Source organism: Marmota monax, unplaced genomic scaffold (assembly GCF_021218885.2).
Source record: "Marmota monax isolate L192 unplaced genomic scaffold, Marmota_monax_Labrador192_F-V1.1 WCK01_AAM20220418_F8-fsc00057, whole genome shotgun sequence".
Classification (NCBI taxonomy): domain Eukaryota; kingdom Metazoa; phylum Chordata; class Mammalia; order Rodentia; family Sciuridae; genus Marmota; species Marmota monax.
In genome coordinates this window covers 5,980,511-5,993,695 of record NW_026693933.1, presented here as the reverse complement: position 1 = coordinate 5,993,695, position 13,185 = coordinate 5,980,511, and the positions used below count along the sequence as shown (strand labels likewise).

The following is a 13,185-nucleotide window of genomic DNA, read 5'->3' as shown; positions in this document are numbered from 1 at the left end:
ATACTGTGACAACTTATAGAGAAACTTGGAGAAATTTCCTTCTTTTTCTACTCACTTTATATATCTGCTTATCTTTGTGTAATTTTTAGTTTGTGTTTTGAACTCTTGCCTCTGTCCACAAAGTCTTCTGGTTCTCTATGACTTTCATTTATGCACTAAAGATTGAATATTTTTTTCTACTTGAAACTGTCAAATATTAACAGTATTTGTTCTTCCCTTATATTCACCTACTGAACACATGTTGGACTATCATGACTTTTGTTGGTATAGCCTATGATTGGGTCTCCTTAAGTTTTCTTATGGATGAAGGCAGTGTTCCAGCAGTCTTCTTTCTCTCAAAAAGTTCTTTATTTGAGAATTATTTTAATTTTATGTCCATTCTTCCTCCCATTAGCTGCTAGGCCTCCTAAAGTATGAAGTTGTTTGTCTCTATCAGTTTATGAAATGACTTGCTTCAGAAAATATCGAACACCTTCCATTTGTACCTCTTGAATTCTACATAGAAAGACAGCAGTCTATCATTCACCTATAAATCTAGAAGTATTAAGTTGATACATTATTTATATTCTCATTAATAAAATTGAGTTTGAAAAAAGTTGGATATTGCCTCAGAAGAATGAACTAAATTTTGATTCAATATGAGCACATAAAAAATCATATGAGAAACTAAAAACTGATGAGAAAAAATGAAGGCAAACAGAAGGTACATTTATGTTTTCTATTTTATGTCAAAATGGTAGGCTTTTCTGATTGTAATTTGGTATTTGAGGCAAATTATATAATAGTAACATTAAAAATGATTTAAAATTTCAAATTAAATCTTAATCTTATTAGATGCATTAATAAGCTTGAAAGAACTTTTATCATACATAGTCAAAGCACAGTGACCAAACTAACTGAATAAGAAAGCATAGTATTCAGATATCCCTTGGAACATTTTCTGAAACATGTAAACTGGAGTTGTGAATTTTACTCCTAATTAAGAGTACATAAGAAGAAGCAAAGTAGGATTTACCAAAGGTAGAGTCACCTAAAAATAGATTATCCCAGAATGATAAATTAGAGACATATTGGAATTATCAGATGCAGCATGTACATACTGTTTATGTATTTATTTAAATAAATAAAATACAGTATTGAATAAATGCTAAAAACTTTAAAATCAAACTAAAAAGAGAATCAATAAATGGAGAATAAGTTTAAATAGATAACAACTATAACAAAGAATTAAAGAGTTAGAAAACATGAAAGAGTCTAATGTGAACAAATATCTTGCCAAGAATAAAAGATGTTGGGAATTAGAAAATGAAAATTAAAATTCATAAAAACAATAGCATCTAACCTGAAGATCAGTAAGCATAGTTAAAGTGGTGTTAGAGCCATAGAATTTGGGAGAAGAGGATAAAAATAATACTGAAATTTAGATCTAGAGAAGTTAAATATGCTTTTTCTGATCACTAAAATTTAATTATAGTATTCATAGATTCAAATATATATGATATATCATTCCATATTAATAATGATAAAGTAGAATGAGGAAAGGTATAAAATTAATTCAAAATAAGTTAAGAATAGAGAGAAAACTAACCAATATTAATGGTATAAGATAGCTGAAATAATAACACTGAAAATGACTAAATATATCTATAATTACAAAATAATATGACAAAAATTAACAGGTATAATTTAAAAATTAGCTTTTAGAATATTTGAAGAACAAAGAATAAAAAAGTAGCAAGTTAATATAGTTGTATTTACAATCAATCAACAAATACATGAAAAAATGTTCAACATCTCTAGTAATTAGAGTAAAGCAAATCAAGACTACTCTCAAATTTCCCAGTCAGAATGGCAGTTATCAAGAATACAGACAACAATAAAGGTTGGCGAGGATGTGGGGGAAAAGGCACACTCATACATTGCTGGTGGGACTGCAAATTGGTGCAACTACTCTGGAAAGCAATATGGAGATTCCTCAGAAAATTGGGAATGGAACCACCGTTTGATCCAGTTATCTCACTCCTCAGTCTATACCCAAAGGACTTAAAATCAGCACACTACAGTGACACAGCCACATCAATGTTTATAGCAGCACAGTCACAATAGCTAAATTGTGGAAGCAACCTAGATGCTTTTAAAAAGATGAATGGAAAAAGAAACTGTGGTGTATATATACACAGTGTAACATTACTCAGCATTAAAAAAGAATAAAATCATGGCATTTAAAGGTAAATGGATGGAGTTGGAAAATATCATGCAAGCAAAGTAAGCCATGCATTAAATGTCCATTAATATTTGCTTTATATATTTAGGTTAATGCATATATATTTAAAATTGTTATGTCTTTTGATTACTTGACACCTTTTCCACTAAATAATCACATCAATAATTATTAACATTAATAATAATTAATTATTAATTTAAAATTAATTAATATCCATTAACTCTTGCAACAGTTTTTCTTGAGGCCTATTTTAATCTGATATAAATATCTTTTGGTTGCTATTGTCATGGAATATCTTTCTCCATCCCTTCTCTTCCAGTTTATGTAAATCCTTAAAGCTAAAATGTGTAACATTTAGGTATGGTACATATTGTTGAATATGTCATACATGTTTTGATCTTGTATTTTTTTAATCCAAACAGGATTTGAGAGTTTAATCTCTTTACACTCAAGGTTTTTATTCAGAGTAAAGACTTATTCCTGCCATTTTGTTAATTTTTCTCTGATTGTTTTATGAATTCTTTGTTTCTTTCTTCCCCTCTTGTTTACCTTTGTGGTTTGTTTTTTTTTCTATAATGCTAAGCTTGAATTCCATTGTCTTTCTTGTTTCTGAATCTGCTATAAACTCTTCTTTGTGATTACCATGGGGTTCACATAAAATACCTTAGAGTTATAACAGAATATGGTAAGCCTACAACAACTAAATTTGTTGCACATAAATACACTATAGATTTTTATCTTCCTCACTTCAACTTACATTGTTGCTGCTATAATTAACATCTTTTTAAATTTTATATTCCTTAGAAACTTATTGAATCTTTATGTTTTATCATTTTGAATTTTAATCATCATACTAGGGATATCAAAGATTTATATACCACCAAAATAATCATGAATATTCTTAATTTAACTATATGTTTATGGTTAGCATGTGTTTTATATTTTCATATGTTTTCATTATGTTAATTATTATCCTTTCATTTCTGATAGAGTAATTCCTTTAGGCATTTCTCATAAGACAGGTCTGGTGACAATGAATTTCCCAAGGTTTTGCTTTTCTGAGAAAGACTATTCCTTCATTTCTGAAGGACAATATTGATGAGTATCATCCTACTATCTTGGCTTTTTGTTATTATATGTTTTGTTTTAGTTTGTTTCAGGACTTTAAATATATCATCCAATTCTCTCCTGGCCTGAAAGATTTCTACTAAGAAAGCCATTGATTGTCAAATTAGGTGTCCTTGCATGTGACTTGATACTTTCCCCCTAATTTCATGCTTTTAAAATTTTGCGGGGGTGGGGGGTTGGAGATGTTGTTTAATGGTAGAGTGTTTGCCTAGCAAAATGCCAGGCTCTGGGTTTAATCCCATGAACCAGGAGAAAAAAACAGAACTCTCTTTTTCATTGAGTTTTGACATTCTGATTATATTGTATATGTAGTTGATAAGGACCTCTTTGGATTGAACATGTTAGAGAACTTTTGAGTTTCATGGATCTAGATTTCTACATTTCTCCCAAGACTTGGGAAGTTTTCAGTGATTATTTTATTAAATAAATTTTTTATGACTTTATCTGTTCTCTTTCCGGAACTCACATAATATGACTATTGGTTTACTTAACAATGTGTCATAAAGGGTGAAATATGATATATCAAGAACTATGTAATGTTTTGAACAACCAACAATAAAAATTAAAAAAAAACAATGTGTCATAAGTCCTATAGAACTTTCTTTATTATTCTTCATCCTTTTCTCTCCCTCCCACCCCATCTATCTATTCAAGTTATCTCTCTGGGTTATTTCAAAAGACTTCTCTACAAGTTCATAGATTATTTCATCTTGTTTAACCTAGACTACTGCTAAATCTTTCTATTGTATTTTTATTTTATTTATGAAATTCCTCACCTTTAAAATTTCTGTATAATTATTTTTTATGATATCTATTTTTAGTTGTTATTGAATGCCTCAATAAGTTCATGAATTGTTGATTTTGTTGAATTATCTATGTGTATTCTCTTGTGTATCACTGAAATTCCATAAGAAGTTATTTTTATTTCCTTTTCTCTCAATTCATCAATATCCATCTCTTCATGGTCAACTACTGAAAAATTAGTGTGTTCATTTGGTTGTGTAATGTTTCGTTACTTTCTAATGTTTCTTCTGTCCCTGCACATATATCTAATGGTAAAATCACATCGTCTAAATCTATAGAATGGCTTTAATAAAGACAGACCTAACTGCAGATGCACTCTAGGATATTGTTAGGGAAGGGTGTATTGGCTTTGGTTCTAGAGAGACAGCACTGTAGTCTCTATGCAGCTTTTTCAGCAACAAGTACATGTACCTCAATAATCTAGACAGTAAGAGTTTATGGAAATGGTGGTGACACTGTATATTGTTAGATTTCTCAGTAGCAAGGATTTTAGTGGCCCTTGTCTTCCTGTTTTGCCCACAGCAGAGAGACTTGGTTGGGATACTCTACCTAGTGTTTCACTGACATAGCCCACAAGCAGCCACAGCAGTGCTGTATCTACAATATAGATGTTCAGAGAGTCTGTGCAGCTGGTATTGTAAGAACAGTATACTGCTAGACTACCATGCCACCTGTGGCATAGAAGCAAGTTCACTCTCTGAGGCATGGATAGATTCAGCCCCCATCAAAGTCAAAGTCTATGCCTCTAAGGCATACTTCAGTAACTCAATCCAATGGGGCAGAGATGTAGCTATGGTTCTGATCTTTAGAATTAGAGAGCAATATTGGCAGAGGTCCAGAGAATGCAGGTGTTCCAGAGGTTTGGGCCCCATGGAGCAGGGTGCAGCTCCATTTCAGATCCCAGTGCAGACAAAACAGAGTGGTAACCTGGGCATCAAGATAGTAGGTAGTATATAATGTCAACTGTGAACACAGAGGTGGTGGGACTTAGTAGTGGCCCAGGCTCTACAAGACTGGGTGCAGAAGCAGTAGGCATGCAAAAATAGCAGGCCACTGCTATGTCTTGGGGTCTAGGGATGAGGTCATCTACTCTGGTAATTCCACTCCCCACGGAGGTGCGGTTCTTCAGCAGATCAGACTGTGGAGTGCTAGTCCAGTTCCGAGAAATTGACATTGGTTAGCCAAGACGGTGAAGTGGCACAGCTCACCCAAGCCCCTTCTATTGCTGGTGGTGTACTAAGCCAGCTTAGGAGCCTAGGAGCAGAAGTGCTCTGGTGGGGCAGGGCTCTCTGTCCTCTAATGGCAGATATACCCATTACCAGGAGATAACAAATTTAAATGGTGTGAGAGGTGCACCAGTCTGAAGTTTTATCTAATACCTTCTGTGCCAAACACAGTGTTAGGAACTGAGAAAATACAAATGAGTGAGGAATGGGAATGTGTTACAATCCACTGAGATAGAAAATGAGTATAATATCATCTGATATGACATTGAGATCGGGACCCTCATCAATGTTTCTGTATTGCCTGTAGCATTTAATATGTCTACACAGTAGGATCAATAATGTTTAATGATTTCATTTAACCACAAGAAATGTGTGCAGAGTTCTAGGAGGGACCTCAGACATAGAATTACTTTTTCTGTTTTCAAACTGGATTTTAAAAATTTGAGTAGGAAACCTCTTCAGAAAAAAAAATAATGAATGCATTCTGAAGGGGAAACAGCATGTAAAAATGCAGATATACGTGATGATTTAGTGAAGTGCAATAAGCATATTGGTAATACATGGGAAGACAGAGATAAAGAGATATGAGGATGGAGAGGGAGTTGGGAAAATAGAGGACTTCTGAGTCTCCCTATTTTCAACTTTATCTTTTAGAATCTCTACATACATTGGTTGGGGATAATGACTAAACTTACATACTTTTGACTCATGTATATATTTTAGTGAAAAAAGTAGTTGTTAAAATAAATAAATAAAGTGGTTTTATTTTTTTAATCATTGGAATTCTTATTGGCTATGTAAGAATGATTTGTTCAGAAAATTCTCCAAGTACTTTTTGACATGAAATTATAACTTACTTTATTTTTCATCATTATATAGAGAGAGCTCAGGTTTGGCAGACAGTTTCCTAATTGCTTTAGCACATATGTTAACTCCATTCCTAATTGCCTAAAAGGTTTTAACGATGAAAAAACACATTTTGTATATAAACATTATGGATGGGAAGACTGTTTATCATTCCTACTTTATGCTTAGCAAAAACAAAAATAAAATTTCACACACATACACATTTAACCATGGTATACTTAAATACTGAATTTTTTAAAAAATAGAAATTAGCAAGTTTTGAATTTGGAACACTTCCAGATTTTTAAATACTTTGTCATTCCACAAAATGATTTAGCACTGCCTTTGTAGACTGGGGGAAGGCTCTACATAAAGTGAATAAGGAAGAGAGATTATTACTAAGAAGTCATATGGACATGCAACTCTGATCTGATAACTCTCAGTAGCTGTTCTAAAATATTACTGTTTTCTGCAGGGCCAAATTCTGTTTAGTGGTTTTAATTTCATTGTGAAACTTGAAATTAAATAATTACTGAAGCTAAATTTTCAGAAATAAAAACAGCAAAATTCCTAATAAAATGATGTACAAATACCAGCTATTCTAAACAAATGATACAATAGAAATGAGTATTCTTGCTTTCCATAAAATATCCTCACTGGAGAAGAAAATGTCTGTAGAAAATGTGCACCAAAACCTCATTGGTATTTGTGAATAAATTATGTTTTTATAGTATTTATCTTTTTCTCAAATTCAAATATAATATTGCAGAAAAGCAGCATTAAATTAATTTTAGAAGAATTGTAAGTCAATAAAGAGTAATCCTTTACATTTTTTTCCATTTAAAATATAATTGAAGATATTGAAGGCATCAACAAATTTCTAGAGTCATATGATTTGCCAAAATTGAATCAGGATGATGTATACAATTTAAACAGATCAATTTCAAGCAATGAAATAAAAGATGTCATCAGAAACCTACCAACCAAGAAAAGTCCAGGACTGGATGGATACACAGCTGAGTTGTACAAGCCTTTAAAGAAGAAATAATACCAATATTTATCAAGTTATTTCATGAAATAGAAAAAGAGGAAGCACATCCAAACTCATTCTATGAGGCCAATATCACCCTGATTCCAAAACCAGGCAAAGACATATCAAAGAAAGAAAACTTCAGACCAATATCTCAATGACCATAAATAAAAAAATTCTCAATAAAATTCTGGCAAATCAAATACAAAAGCATATCAAAATGATCGTGCACCACAATCAAATAGGGTTCATTCCAGGAATGAAAGATTAGGTCAACATACAGAAATCAATAAATGTAATTAATCACATCAATTGACTTAAAGATAAAAATCATATGATCACCTCAAACAATGCAGAAAAAGCATTTGACAAAATATAGTACCCATTCATGTTCAAAACACTAGAAAAACTAGGTATAACGGGAACATATCTCAACATCACAAAAGCTATCAATGCTAAACCTCAGGTCAACATCATTCTAAATGGAGAAAAATGAAAGCATTCCCTCTAAAAACTGGGACAAGACATGGATGTCCTCTTTCACCACTTTTATTTAACATAATTCTTGAAACACTGACCAGAGCAATTAGACAAATGAAAGAAATTAAAGGAATACGGATAGGAAAAGAAGAACTCAAATTATCACTATTTGCCAACTATATGATTCTATACCTAGAAGACCCAAAAAATTCCACCAGAAAACTTCTAGAACTAATAAATGAATTCAGCAAAGTAACAGGATGCAAAATCAGCATCCGTAAATCAAAGGCATTTCTGTATATCAGTGATAAATTCTCTGAAATACAAACAAGGAAAACTACTAATTTACAGTAGCATCAAAAAAATAAAATAAAATACTTGAGAATCAATGAAAGAGGTGAAAGACCTCTACAATGAAAACTAAAAAACACTAAAGAAATAAATTAAAGAAAACCTGAGAAGATGGAAAGATCTACTTTGTTCTTGGATAGGCAAAATTAATATTGTCAAAATGACCATACTATCAAGAGCACTATACAAATTTAATGCAATTCCAATCAAAATCCAATAATATTCCTCATAGAAATAGAAAAAGAAGTCATGAAATTCATCTGGAAAAATAAGAGACCCAGAATAGTTAAAGCAATCCTTAGCATGCAGAGTGAAGCAGGTGGCATCACTGTACCAGACCTGAAACCATACTACAGAGCAATAGTAAAAAAAAAAAAAAAGTGGTTATGCAAAATTTATATATAGGAAAACAAAAATGATCATAATATCTAGTATTTATTTTAAATGAATCATGTACACAAATTGAGAGGGAGAATTATATGTTGGAGGTATTCATATAAAAATGAAATCTTATAAATACACCAAATGGATCCCTAAAAAAACAAAGTATTGAGTTGCTAAGATATCAGCATCCAAAGTTATATATCCAGAGAACATAAAATTGTATTTTTCAAAATATATTTGCCATAAGGGCAAATCTGTCCTTATAAGTCACATAGAACATTCAGCAAAATAGCTATTGACTGACAGTTCACAACAACTGTATGTAGCTTTAAATATTAAAGCTATATACAATGTGTATCCAAGAGAATGATGGTGCTAATCAGATCCATAAAGCAAACTCGTTCATGTGTTCTTTCTTTTTCACCTGCTGAACTTTAGCTTATATGGAACAGAGTGCCCATTTCTCTCTGAGATATCTGTAAGACCACTTTCTAGAGTTCAGTTCTAAAAGACAGCAATTGCTGAGAGTTTCTGTGGTGACATTTGTATGTTCCCATTTGAATATTCCAGGGGTACAGCCCCAGTCACTGTCAGCTGATGCAGAAGACTCAGAACTTCCAGGGGTTCTGCTTCGTTGAAACAGAGATACTACACAAGAATAAGTAAAATGCAAGTGCTGAAACAAACATTTTGACAGCGATTATATTTAACTCCTGGGAAAATCACTTCACTTTTCAGTATTTGTTATGGACCACAAAAAATCCACAAAAATATAAGGTTCTACCTAGGGATTGATCACAATAAAGCTTGATACTTTTTACATCCAAAGCAGACACTTAGGCTGCCAAAACAGCTTTCTCCTGAGGGTATTGCTTTCAGCTTTGGAAGCAGAGATACTGGGAAAGTGACTCACAGACTCATAAGAATATTTAGAGATAACTTCAGACCATTAGTTGACCATTAGCTGTCCAAGCATGCCATAAAGATTCTCAACTTCTGGAATTCTTTTGCATGGAAAATAAGCATCTGTATATTTACATAAAAGCAGAGGAGTTTATTGTGTAGCTATATTTATGGTTACAGAGGAAAAATCTAAAATGCCCTGAATATCTTTCAATAGAGAAATATTTGAAACAATATAGTATTACTGAATATGTAACATTATGCTATTGAAATAAATGAGTTAGTGTCTGCTAAATTAGCACGTTGTCCATTATACATTGTTAAGAAAAAAACCACATTGTAATGTATGTTTGGACAAGCATGGGGAAAAGTATGGATGGTACACTTAAAATAATTAATATTTTCTTCTTGAAGAAGGGTGAAAAGAGGAAACAAGAGGACTTAGCGTAATAAAAAATAAGATTACATTGGAGAAAAATATATGATATAATGTGACATATTGTTATGGTTTAAATATGAGATGTCTCCCAAAAGCTCATATGTGAGATAATGCATGAAAGTTTAGGGGTAAAATAATTGGGTTATGAGAGCATTAACTTAATCAGTTTATTAATCTCCAGATAGGGATTAACAGGATGATACCCATAGACAGATGGTGTGTGGCTGGAGGAGCTGGGTTATTGATGGTGTGCCTATATATTTCATCCCAGGTGAGTGAAATTCATTCCCTCAGCTTCTCTGTTTCTCCTTTCTGGTGTAATGTTCTAAATCACTTTCCTCTGTCACACTCTTCCAACATGATATATGATGCCCTGCCTTACCTCAGGCCCTGAGAAATGGTGTTGGCAATCTAAGGACTGAGCCTCTAAAATTGTGAGCCCCAAACTAAACTTTTCATACTCTAATTCTTGTCAGGTCTTTCACAGCAATGAGAAAGATAACTAAAACATAAATTGGTACCAAGAAGTGGGGTCATTGCTGTGACTACTCTGACCATGTGGTTCAGAAGCCTTTGGAGATTTTTGGAATTTGTGGGAGGTATTTTGAAAAGTTTAGAGACACAAGCCTGCAAAGTTTTATAGTGTTGTAAAATAGCTTAATGGGCAACACTCATGGGAGTTCAAAAGACCAGAATGCTGAAGGAATGTGGACAGTGAATAATGGGCTCATAAGATTTCAGAGGAGAAGGAAAACCTTATTGGAAATTGAACTATAGTCCATTCATGTAAGAAGTTGTATGCCTGTTGCCCATGTTTTCAGATTTTGTGTGAAGCTTAATTTAAAGGTGATGGACTAATAATCTTGTGGAGGGACTTTCAAGGCAGCACAACCTTTAGGCAGTGGCATAGATGATGATGCAGCTTTTAGATAAATTTATTATGATAACCAGGAGCAAAAAGTTAAGCAGAAATATTTGAAAAACTTGCAGTTTAGCCAGAAAACTGTGAATAAAGCTAGGGCCAAGGGAAATGTGGTTGTTAAAGACATTACAACCACCAAAAAATTGCTAAAGACTTTGCCCAGAGACAATAGGGAAGATAGCTTATTAGCATCTCTGGAATTGGCAAGACCACACCCATCTCAGGCTCAAGGATATAAAAGTAAAAATTCCTTTGAGAAAATACTGGTGGGGCACCTTGCTTCCACAGGAGGGCCTAGGAAGTTGTTTCACCATGCTCCGCTACCCAAGCACGCAGAGGGTGCTGTATCCATTTTATCCTGGAGTCTTGGTTACTGCTTGAGATGGTAGCTGCCCTTGGCAGAAATCACAAGATGCTGGTTTTGCAAAACGGCAGGATGCTGGAGTTAGGGGGTCACGGAAGCTTTCACAGATATTTCAAAGGAAGATGTTGGAGTCCAGGCAGTCCCTGCAGGCTGCCCCTGAGAGGGCATTGTATGGAGAAATGAGAGGAGAGTCCAAGCTGCAGTGGAGATTCCCCAAGATTAAGATAAGCCAGTACTGTGGAACATCTGTAGAGGAAAGCTACAGGAATTGAGCATAGACAAGCCAACAGAGAAGCTGTTGACTGGAACAAGCAAAGCCATAAGAACAAAGCTGCACAAGCCTTTTGGAGAGAACACCACAATGCCATGTGCTCCAGAACATATAAAAACATAAGTACCAGACATGAAACTACAGGACTTGTTTGCCCAGCTGGAATTTGGTCTTGTTTTGATCCCATTTTTTCTTTCCATGCCTCTATTTACTTCTTTTGGAATATAAACATGTATTTTGTGTCTTTATATATTGGATATGTATAACTTGCTTTTGTTTTTTACAGGAGTTCATGCTGAAAGTTTGCCTTGAGTCTCAGAGGAGACTTTGGACTTGGACTTTTGGGTAATCCCAGAACTGTTAAGACTGTGTCCTTAACTTCATCAATGCATTAATCCCCTTATAGGGATTAACTGGTTGGTAACTATAGGCAGGTGGGGTATGGATGGAGGAGGTGGATAATTGAGGATGTGTCTTTGGGGTATATATTTTATCCTGGGTGAAGGGAATCTCTCAGCTGCTTTTCTCCTCCACACACTTCAGCTCGATGTTCCGCCTCACCTCAGGCCCCGAGGAATGGAGTAAGCCATCTATGGACTAAGATCTCTGAAGCTATGAACACCAGATAAACTTTTCATCCTGTAAAATTGTTCTTCTTAAGTCTTTTGGTCACAGCAGCAAAACAATTGATTAAAACAATTATTAAGTTCAAATGTGGAAAATTGTGGCATTTATACTAAAAGTGTATGTGTAAACAAGAAGTAAATAATAAGAACATATAAAAACATAGATTTGAAATAAATATGCAGTTTAGGTTACTTTTTTAGTTAAATTTCTTTAGTTATATTAATATACTCTTTTAAAAGTACACTGATTCCTCAATTCTACTGCTAGATTCTCAGGGATTTATATAATGTATTTTTATTAGTGCATTATAGTTATACATAATAGTGGGGCCTTTATAACATAATAATATAAGCATGGAATATAATTTGCTCTACTTCAGTCCCCAATGTTTAGCCTCTCCTTCCTTTCTTCCCTTCCCTTATTCCCCTTTTTCTACTGGTGTTCCTTTTATTTATTTATAGTTTTTCTTTATTAGTGCTTTATGGAAATACCATAAAGATAAAATTGATTATGGTTTATTAATATATTTCATAGTATAGTATGGTCAATTTAATTCCATCCTTTATAACTTTTCTTGTCTTTCCACCCTCCTCCTCTTTTTTCTTCTTCAACTTCACTGATTTTTTAAAAAAATATTTATTCTTAAGTTTTAGGTGGACACAATATCTTTATTTTACATTTATGTGGTGATGAGGATCAAACCCAGTGCCTCATGCATGCTAGGCAAGCACTCTACCACTGAGCCTCTACTGCTGAGCCACAACCCCAGCCCATACTCCACTTGTTTTTAAACTACCTAGTTTTGGAAGTGCTTTCTGATTCAACATAATCAAAATATAAGAGAACCAAGTGCTTTCAGTTGTTCTTGAAGACATGGCCTAACATGAAAAAGTATACAAATACATTCACAGAATGCATATGTATCATCAATGTTTCCATATTTCCCTCCTACAGGTATAAAGACAGAACAACTTAGTTTTAGATTTATCAGCAAATCCTGAGTTCAGTGTAGCAGAATTATGTGGATTTAATAGAGAGACACACAGAGCATTATATACCAACTTCACTGACCACTTGTCTTGAAATGTGTATTGAGGGCCATGGAGGGGAAACTGTGCTGCTTATTATTATGATGGCTTATTATTCGACTTTCTGCTCCCTGTGATTCCTTTTAGGAGCTCTTCCT

General features: G+C 33.6%; 1 long non-coding RNA gene across 1 annotated transcript in view; it reads left to right on the top strand.

The window, feature by feature from the left end:
• Nucleotides 1-12,079, top strand: part of LOC124106011 (uncharacterized) — a 117,387-nt gene extending 105,308 nt beyond the window's left edge. Inside the window, exons 3-4 of the long non-coding RNA XR_006855964.2 lie at nt 9,997-10,086; nt 11,659-12,079. This is a non-coding gene — a long non-coding RNA (uncharacterized LOC124106011). The remainder of the gene's footprint in view (nt 1-9,996; nt 10,087-11,658) is intronic.
• The last annotated feature ends 1,106 nt before the right edge of the window (nt 12,080-13,185 follow it).